At 47.0% G+C, this 9,531-nt stretch overlaps 1 long non-coding RNA gene and 1 other non-coding gene across 2 annotated transcripts; one reads left to right on the forward strand and one right to left on the reverse strand.

The window, feature by feature from the left end:
• Nucleotides 1-2,976: 2,976 nt before the first annotated feature.
• LOC106004426 lies at nt 2,977-6,475 on the reverse strand. Its single transcript, XR_001177416.2, has 2 exons — nt 5,785-6,475; nt 2,977-3,935 (listed from the first exon to the last, which is right to left on the reverse strand). It is a non-coding gene; the product is annotated as an uncharacterized LOC106004426 (long non-coding RNA).
• On the forward strand, nt 3,931-8,014 carry LOC101679373. Its single transcript, XR_006608241.1, has 3 exons — nt 3,931-4,378; nt 6,390-6,494; nt 7,986-8,014. It is a non-coding gene; the product is annotated as an uncharacterized LOC101679373 (transcript).
• Nucleotides 8,015-9,531: the final 1,517 nt, after the last annotated feature.

The following is a 9,531-nucleotide window of genomic DNA, read 5'->3' on the forward strand; positions in this document are numbered from 1 at the left end:
AAAAATGTTCTTGGAAGATAAAACATGAAAAGCATCAACAATCATACCACCCAGTGATAATCACTGTTACAGTTTGTGTTTGCCTTTTTTTAAGGTTTTATTTTGAGATCATGGGTTTTTTTTTTTTAACTTTTTTTTTTAAGAATTTATTTATTCATTTGTCAGAGAGAGTGAGCACAGGCAGACAGAGAGGCAGGCAGAGGCAGAGGGAAAAGCAGGCTCCCTGCTGAGCAAGGAGCCCAATGTGGGACTCGATCCCAGGACCCTGGGATCTCAACCTGAGCTGAAGGCAGCTGCCTAACCAACTGAGCCACCCAGGCGTCCCAGAGATCATGGATTTTCTTAAAAAAAAAATTCTAACATGGGGTGCCTGGGTGGCTTAGTTGTTAAGCGTCTGCCTTCGGCTCATAATCTCAGGGTCCTGGGATCGAGCCCCGCCAGGGGCTCCCTACTCAGCAGGAAGCCTGCTTCTTCCTCTCCCACTCCCCGTGCTTGTGTTCCCTCTCTTGCTGTCTGTCTCTCTGTCACATAAATAATCTTTTTTAAAAAACTTTTTTTAGGGGCGCCTGGGTGGCTCAGTGGGTTAAGCCGCTGCCTTCGGCTCAGGTCATGATCTCAGGGTCCTGGGATCGAGTCCCGCGTCGGGCTCTCTGCTCAGCGGGGAGCCTGCTTCTTCCTCTCTCTCTCTCTCTGCCTGCCTCTCCATCTACTTGTGATTTCTCTCTGTCAAATAAATAAATAAAATCTTTAAAAAAAAAAAAAAAAAACTTTTTTTAAACATGATTGAGAGTTTCTAAATACCTAATTTTGTACCCAATCTTTCTCACCTATCATAAGAATTTCCCCACATTTTGGGGGGATTTTTTCTGATCTGTCATTTAAAGGTGGATAGCCTTTATTACTAATACAAAAAGTACAAATGACTACCCATCAGATGCTCAACATGAAAGTCTGATAATACTCGTATTGGTTAGGATGTGGGGAAACTCGAACTCATGAAGTGCTGGTGGGACTGTGGTTCCCACTGTGGAAAGCTATTAGCAACACCTATGAAAGCTGAAAAATGGGGGCGCCTGGCTGGCTCAGTGGGCTAAAGCCTCTGCCTTCTGCTCAGGTCATGCATGATACCTGGGTCCTGGGATCGAGTCCTGCATCAGGCTCTCTGCTCAGCGGGGATCCTGCTTCCTCCTCTCTCTCTGCCTGCCTCTCTGCCTAATTGTGATCTCTGTCTGTCAAATAAATAAATAAAATCTTAAAAAAAAAAAAAAAGATGAAAAATGCACACATCCTAGGGTTCAGCAAGTCTAATATAAGCAGGAAGAATTCCCACCTAAGTGCATCAGGGACATGTACAGGGATAACTGAATATTATTGATAATGTAGAACAGAAACGGAATGCCTATCCGTGTTCTTAAAAAATAAAATACATCTACACACAGTGGAATGTTACTCAGAAATTAAAAATACGTATGTCAACATGCATCATTTTCAAAAGCACAGTGAATAAATATCTTTTTGTGTTCTAAAACTTATGAAACAAGATCACACGCAGGTGCGTGTATGCGCATGTGCTGTGTATACATATTCAGTGTACTTTGTCAAATACGATAGAAAAACATTAACAGGTAGGAAACCAGTGCAATTGGGAAGAACAGGAAGCAGTATGATGTGTAAACGGGGCTTTTTCCATAAACATGTTAGCATTCTAGGGGGGTTAACATTATATGGGTTTTTGCTGTATTGTCTTTTTTCCCCAAATTAAAATGAGGTTTTTTTTTTTTAAATGCCAAAGGTGATCCCTTGGGTTAAGTTCCTATGGTGACTGGGAGTGGGCGTCTAACGTGAAAACCTCTCTGTTTCCCAGGCTGAAGTTCATCTTTGGCTCATCCGCCATCCAGGCTTTGGACCTCGTGGACCGACAGTCCGTCACCTTAATCTCATCACCTAGTGGGAGGCGTGTTTACCAGGTAGAAATCTAGAGGTGGGGATCAGGTCAACAAGGAAACACCCCTGACGACCAAATGTTTTCAAGAATCCCAGTATACCCTGGCTAATGAAAAGCAAATGACCCAACTTCAGAAAAATCAGTGTATTAGTAATGAAGATAAGCTAACTAAGACCTCCTAACCCAACCTGGTAGCAATGTATGGAACCGGCAGTGACGCGGAGCAGCTGTTTTTTAAGTCTAATGGCTTGGAGTTGAGTTTTGCTTCCTTGTGTTTGATAACAGGCACTTTTCTCCCAAAAGCTGTGTTGATACTTCCACCTTGTTCCTTATCTCTTGCCTACAAGCAAAAGCCAGAATGCATTTTGAGGTCCTTCTGCATGCTCAGATTCATCTACCAGCAGTGTTCTTTCAGAACTGCTGCCGGCAGACTACGCTCCAGGCAGATTGTCTACCTGGACTGTAGTTTTGTCCTCTAGAATTTAATATGCGTAGATCTGTAAAGTAATAGCCTCTTATCAGAGACTCTGAGAGACTCAGATTTCCATGTGTTGTTGATAATCCTCCCCAACCCTCCAAGCCCAAGTAGGTATTATCTTGCAGGAAACTGAGATGGAAAAAAGTAAACTCATGTCTGGCCGCTGGGGTTTGTAACTGCTGTCCCACACTGCCTATCTATGAACAGTGGGCCACACCCCAACCCATTCCCACTCCCCCGCACCACAGCCTAGTTATATAAGACAAGGCTAAGTGTCGTGGGATTGAGGGAGGGGAATCTTGTGAATGAAATAAAAATACGGGCAGTGTTCTCCCAAAATTTTGAGTCTGGGGGCACCTGGCTGGCTCAGTTGGTAGAGGGCATGACTCTTGATCTCGGGGTTGTAGGTTCAAGGTCCATGTTGGGTATAGAGATTACTTGAAAATAAAATATTTTAAAAATTGTGTATGTGTGTATCTGGCTTGGAAGGAGTAAAGAAGCCATCAGCTCTAGTATGTCATCTAGGTCTTGCTGAAAATGAGGAAATAGGAAGTTTTTCAGCATTTGGATTCTGGTTTATTTACGATGAACTTCTCAGAGCTAAGACCATGTCCATTAATTCCTAGAGAGGGAGCAAAGCCTCCTTGGGCAAATAGGTGCCTTTGCTTAGTGAATTAGCGGGCTGTTCCACATTGTAGCGTAACTTAACCCATCTGGCAAAGTCTTCATCCGTTTCTTCATTCAGGAAAATGGGGTAGTTAATGTTGAGTGCCGGAGTTAACACTGCATTTACGTAAAAGAAGCTACCTGTTAGAATTTTGTCAGGGCAAACTCCCAGATTAATAAAGCTATTAAATGATATTGTACCTGACGAGGTATTTCCATTTTACCTCTTAGTGTTTTTATTTGGCGTTTCTAGGGAGCTAAAATACCCGGAACAGGAAGGGCCCTTGAGTTTTTCCCACATCTTTTAGTTTCAGATTTTTTTGTCTTCATTCCAGTATTAGCATAACACTTGACCTGTGCAAACAGACTTCTAACTGTCCTCCAGTTCTAAGATCTAGTCATTAGTTAAAATCTTAAAAGGTTTTGTTTGAAATATTTCAATTGTTGTTTACTTTTTGTTGTTCCCAAGATTGCCACTTGTTTAACTTTCATCATTCCCATCCTATATTCTATTACATTGCTTTATTCGTCATAAAAACGCAAACTTCCTAGTACTGTGACTTTCAGCTTGGACTTTGAATTAAATGAGGCTGTAGAACTCTTATATACACTCTCAAATTAACCTTAATGGTCTCATCGTATATTAAGATAGTCCAAATTTGGCTTAAGTAAGAGGTTGTCTGAGATGATAAAAGTTGAGTCAGACACGGTCTGACCCCCTCCCCCCCAAGCTGATCATCTTCCTGTAGGTCACGCTATGGGACTGTTACTGTCTTCCAGATACAGCAGAGTCGTCACTGTGCTGTTGTCACCTGAGTTGCTTGTCTGTAGAATTTCTGGGGTCACCTAGAGAGAGGGATGCATCAGTCAGGAGAACCTAAGTTAGGAGGGGGCAGCCATGACTCCCAAATGTCAAAGGCTTCCAGAAACAATGCTGTATGTCTCAGTCCTGCTTCCCATCCTTCCCGAGTTGACTGTCATCCACTCCAGAACATCTTTACTCAGGGATCTGCATCAGCGCAGCAGCCCTTCTCTGGAGTATTGTGGGTCTCAGAGCAGAGAGGAAGAGGATGTGGTCGGTTCCAGTCTGTTTCCGCGTGGCTACACCCATCTTCCCCGCTAAAGCAGGTCACACAGCCAGCCAGTATTTAATAGGGCAGCAATGTATGATCTCTCAGAGGCACCGAGCACAGGGCAAAACAGATCATACAGCTGAGCACTGGGACGGCTCCTGAGAGGCTGGCGGCAGCCGTAAAACAGACTGTGCTTGTGAGCAGACAACCGTCCAGGTGGGTCGTACTCCTTAGAAGCTGCTGGAACCACAGCTGACTTCCCCCAAGGGAGGCTCCTAGGAGTCTACTCACGGCTTCCGTTTCCTATTACCCAGATATTTCTTTTTTAAAAGCTCTCTCCTGGGCGCCTGGGTGGCTCAGTGGGTTAAGCCGCTGCCTTCGGCTCAGGTCATGATCTCAGGGTCCTGGGATCGAGTCCCGCATTGGGCTCTCTGTGACCTGCCTCTCCATCTATGTGGTCAAATAAATAAATAAAATCTTTAAAAAAAAAAAAAAAAAAAAAAAAAAAAAAAAAAAAAAAAAAAAAAAAAAAAAAAAAAAAAAAAAAAAAAAGCTCTCTCCTTCTGGGGATAAACCTTGCAGACTGTGAATGGGACAAGTGGGGGCAGAAGCGGGGGCAGTTCTGGGAGGGGAGGGCATTTTTCCATTGAAGGCTGAAGCCACTGAGTTAGATGATCCCTGAGGTCAATTTCCAGTTGTAATCTTTTCTAACTCAGATTTTTGGCTGATTACTGGGTTCGTTAGTCATCCGATGGCTAGATAAGGAAGAAGCAAATTCACAATTTACTATCTCTGGACAGTGTTTACTGCCTTAGGCAGTTGAACATTGTACTTTTAGTCTTAGCCAGCCCCTGACAGGATCAGGCAAGGGAGCCTCTGTAGACTCTCTCCCCTTCCCTAAGTCGCCTGGCATCGGTTTGGCACAGTCCAGAGTATTCTGAAGGATTGGAGACCCACAAGAAGAAGCCGGACAATGATTCAAGTATAGAATTCCAGAGGCTTATGCCTGCTTAAATTTACACCTAGAGAGAAGAGGTAGAGGAAAGGAAGGAATCTAACATTTTATCCATTGGTAATGGTTCGGAGACCCAAGAATTGTTCACATCACTGCTGGATGTTGGGTTTTTCCCAGGATGAAGTGGAAAACAGTCTGGTTTCAGACTGTCATCACTTTGACAAACACAATGCTGGAACTCTGGTCTTCCGTCGTGGCCTTCCCAGTGGCTTTATTCTTTGCTGGGGAGGTAGAGGGGAGATTTTCAGGAGTGTTGACTCTTTGGGGGGGGGGGGGGTCCTGGCCTTTTCATTTCAATCTCCCCATCTCAGAGCCTAAAACTAATTTGAAAGCCGTGGGGCAAATTCCTAAGTGGCAGGTCATGGTAAAATATTCCTTAGGATGTTTCTACTTCCTTGGATACTCATTATACACTTCAGGCCCCGGACATTTTTGGTTTGGGCTGCTTAGAGGTGGAGAGATGTCCACGAGCGATTTCTCCAGAAGGTTTGTCCATTCATGCCACAGACACATCATAATTTCCCTGTACCCCTGTCTGCTTCTGCCCCCCCACTACCAACAAGGTAGTCTGTTCCCGGACGAGGCCTCTCACCAGCCCCTCAAGTACCTGCGTCCTCCTTCCGTCCTGCCGGGTGAATAGGCAGTTCCAGGCTTGCCTCCTTCGGAGACCTCCACCCTGGCCGCTGAGTCATCCCTTTTGCAAGATTCTTTGCTTTGTTTGTTCTCCCTGCTCTCAACTGTTTTTTAAGAGCCCTTTCCTTCTTCTGAACACCCGTCTTCCTGTTCCTGCCGCACTGCTCACCGGTTTTCACACTTGGTTTGGGTATGTGGCGGAAGCTTTAGAAACGCTCACACCTACTGTGAGATACAAAAGGTGAAGAAACAGCAAAGAGTTTGGAGGGGACCGGTTCCTCTTCCTCTCTCCAGGCAGCGCATGGAGCTGGCTCTCTAAACCGCTAGGGAGAGGCCTAAGGCCCTTTATACAGGAGGTTTAGCTGGTCTGAAACTCCAGTTTTGCTTTATCTTCATACAGCAGAGCCCCGAGTCTGCACACAGGGAAGTGGGGTCTCCCCTTTTGGGTCAGACATTTTTGCAGTTCCCAGCGCGATTTGCAGGGCAACCTGGAGTCCTCAGATGGATAAACTTAAGGGAAGGGAGCCGTTGTCTGGCACACCTCTCTGAGTCTGATTTCATCTGTCCTTTTCCTTCTAGGTACTTGGAAGTTCTGGTAAAACATACACGTGTCTGGCTTCTTGTCATTACTGCTCGTGTCCTGCCTTTGCCTTCTCAGTGCTGCGGAAGAGTGACAGCCTGCTGGTGAGGAGGGGAAGGCTCTTCCCTTTCTGGGCAGATTAGCAAGTTCTTGGCCCTTACCGTGTAGCTTAAGAGTTGTACAAAAGAGAAAATTCTTTTTATTTAAGATTTTATTTACTTTTTGGAGAGAGAGAGAGAGAGCGCACGCACACAAAAGCTGGGTTGAAGGGCAGGGGGGAAGCAGGCTCCATGCTGAGCGGGGAGCCCAGTGTAAGGCTTGATCCCAGGATCCCGAGATCATGACCTGAGCCGAAGCCGACGCTCAGCTCAACCCACTGAGCCAACCAGGTGCCCCCAAAACAGAAATTTTTACCATGTATTGAAACAAATGGCTGATTGTCCTTGCTTGCAAATAGTCATCTCTTTGGGAGATGTAGTGTCATTTTTAGATCTATATCTGTTACCCAATGTTTTATTTAAAAGGTCACAGATGAAGCTTTGGGGAGGGCAACAAGGTAATCTCAAAAGCTGGCTCTGGGGAATTAGCCCAATATAAACAGAAGCTAAACTGGTCGTTAGTGAGTCTGTGTGTCCCCTGCTGCAGCTATGAGGTGTTCCTTTCCACTGCTCATCGGACGGCCTGGCAGTGAGCCATGCTGGCCTCGCACGCGAGGCAGGAGAGCACGTGGAGACTTTTGCCCACTTCACAGGCGCCCAGAACGTCAAGCAGGAGCAAGACATACTCCCGTAACTCCTTATTTCCGAGGAGAAAGCACTACCCACCTGAGAGCAGGTAGCTATTTTGTAAGACCTGCCAGGGAAAATTACAGTACCTGCTCCACGCTTCCCCTTTCTCTCTCACAGTTAAGCTGGTAAACATCCTGGGCACGGGGGCGGCTGGTTGCGCATCTTGTCATTAAAAGACCAGCTTCACAGCTGGTGTGTCATAGGTGTGCTCTGCCCGAGAAGACCCAGGATCAGACTTGCGGACCCTTCAGTATTTGAAGCTGAGAGTGTTCTGTGACAGAAGGTCCCGCATGTCCCCAGAGGTGTGTCTAGGCTGCTACAGGGGAGGGTTCCACCACCCTCCAGCACGTCCCCCGTAGGGCAGTGCGCAGTGAAGGGAGACCACAGACTATTTGCATGGGTAGAATGGGGTTGAGGCCTGTCCTCATGGGCTGGCGGACAGATTTCAATGAGCTCATCTGCGAGAAGCACCAAGCAACACAGCAGATCAGGTTATGTTCAGCATCGCCGTCAAGAGTGTTCTGAAGGCTGGAAGAAGGCAGCAGGGCGGAAGATGAGGAGGGGCCTCTCTTGGTTCTCACTGTGGGTTATAAACCCTGTGCCAGTCCCAAAACAACAGGCAAAGTAAAACTTCCTTTATCCCCTCGGATTTCTAGAAGGAACACATCGTGTCCCTCTCAGCTGCACTTTTTAGGCAGTGAGTCTAACATCTGAGCCCCACTCCCTTCCCAGTAAGTGCAGCAAGCGGTCCTTGTCAGCGTCAGCCCTGCCCATCCGTGTCTAACAGGTTTCTGTCTTGTGTTCCAGTGCAAGCATCTCCTGGCGATTTATCTTAGTCAGGTGATGGGAACCTGTCGACAGCTAAAGGTCTCTGACAAGCAACTGACTGACCTATTATTCGTGAAGAAGAAACAAGCAGTACAGAAGGTATAGACGCTGCTATCTTATAGACATGGTTATCTTTCAAAACAGGAGTCCCACCCAGAAACACATTTAACCTACCAAGCTTCGCACGGAAGAGAGGTGAAATAGATCTTCTGGAGACTTCTTGCCACTGCCTCTGTTCCCTCACGGCCAAGAGACTATGAGGTGCAAGCCAGGATGTGCATATGCTTTGAAGCCCTACAATTTTCTCCTGAAAAACCTGAGCCTCATGGGTCAGTTTCCTAGCCGAAGCAAGCCTCTGACCCAAACAAAGCTAAATACCATGTCCTGCCTGCAGTTAGATGTTTTAAGATTTTTTTTTTTTTAATTTATTTGAAAGAGAGAGATGGCACAAGCTGGGGGGTGGCAGGCAGAGGGAGAAGCCGGCGAGCAGGCAGCCCAATTCGGACTCAATCCCAGGACCCGGGAATCATGACCTGAGCTGAAGGCAGATGCTTCACCGGCTAAGCATCCCGGGCGCCCAGTTAGAGTCTTAAGTCCCTGAAATCCTAGTAATTTTTAAGAGGCTAGAATAGTAAACGACACTGGTCAGGTGAAGTTTAGATGGGTGTTCCTCCCTTTCCCGGGACCCAGGAGTTTGTCTGCAGTAAAGCAGAGCAGAGACATGGAGAAGCGCAGGCATACCAGAAGCCTCCACAGCTCTCATTTCTGGGAGCTGCAGCCAGTTTGCGGAGCCGGGGCCGGAGCACGCACTGACTGTTTAGACGGCGGTGCCGTCGGTGAGGGAAGGGGTGGTTTGCTCTGCCTGCACTGCAGAGCCCTGCACCAGGCCAAAGGAAGGAAGGGGCTAAACATCCCGCCCTGAAGGAAGCCCAGAAACTACTAGGGGCTTCCAGTCTGAAGAAGAAAAACGCCCGAGAACTACCAAGAGACATGTTTTAGAGGAGAGAAATGGAACTCGATTGGACCTGGACAGAGTGAAGGAGCTGTGACAGTGACAGTGAAAATGAGACTGCGTGCAGCCAGGAGACTTAGCAAAGCTGTTCCCAGCCGGAGCAGGAGCCTGGAGGGCCACGAACGCTCTGGCTCCGCGGGGGCTCGTAAATCTGCAGTGTCCTCGCTCTCCTGGGTTTACTGCAGAAGGAAATGCAGCCGCGAACAAACAGAAGAAACATCTTACAGCCCAGCCCTGGAGACGTGCGGCGCCAGGCGAGCACACGACGGGAAAGGGTGCGGGTGGCACGGTGGGGGTGGGGGGAGAGAGCCCTTTGTTGCCGCAGATAAAACCTGTCAAGACTCGACTCCTTGGGAAACTTGAGCTGGGTATGAACTTCTCCTTTTAAGCAGCCTTCACTATAAAGGAAAGGATGTGGGTGCAGCATGCTAAACTTGTTGTGAAGTTTTATTTTTATCTCTTGTAATAGAGGTACATGGATGTAGGATTTTTACTTATTCACATTTTCACACT

Source organism: Mustela putorius, unplaced genomic scaffold, assembly GCF_011764305.1.
Source record: "Mustela putorius furo isolate JIRA1106 unplaced genomic scaffold, ASM1176430v1.1 tig00000867_pilon_pilon_pilon, whole genome shotgun sequence".
Taxonomy (NCBI): domain Eukaryota; kingdom Metazoa; phylum Chordata; class Mammalia; order Carnivora; family Mustelidae; genus Mustela; species Mustela putorius.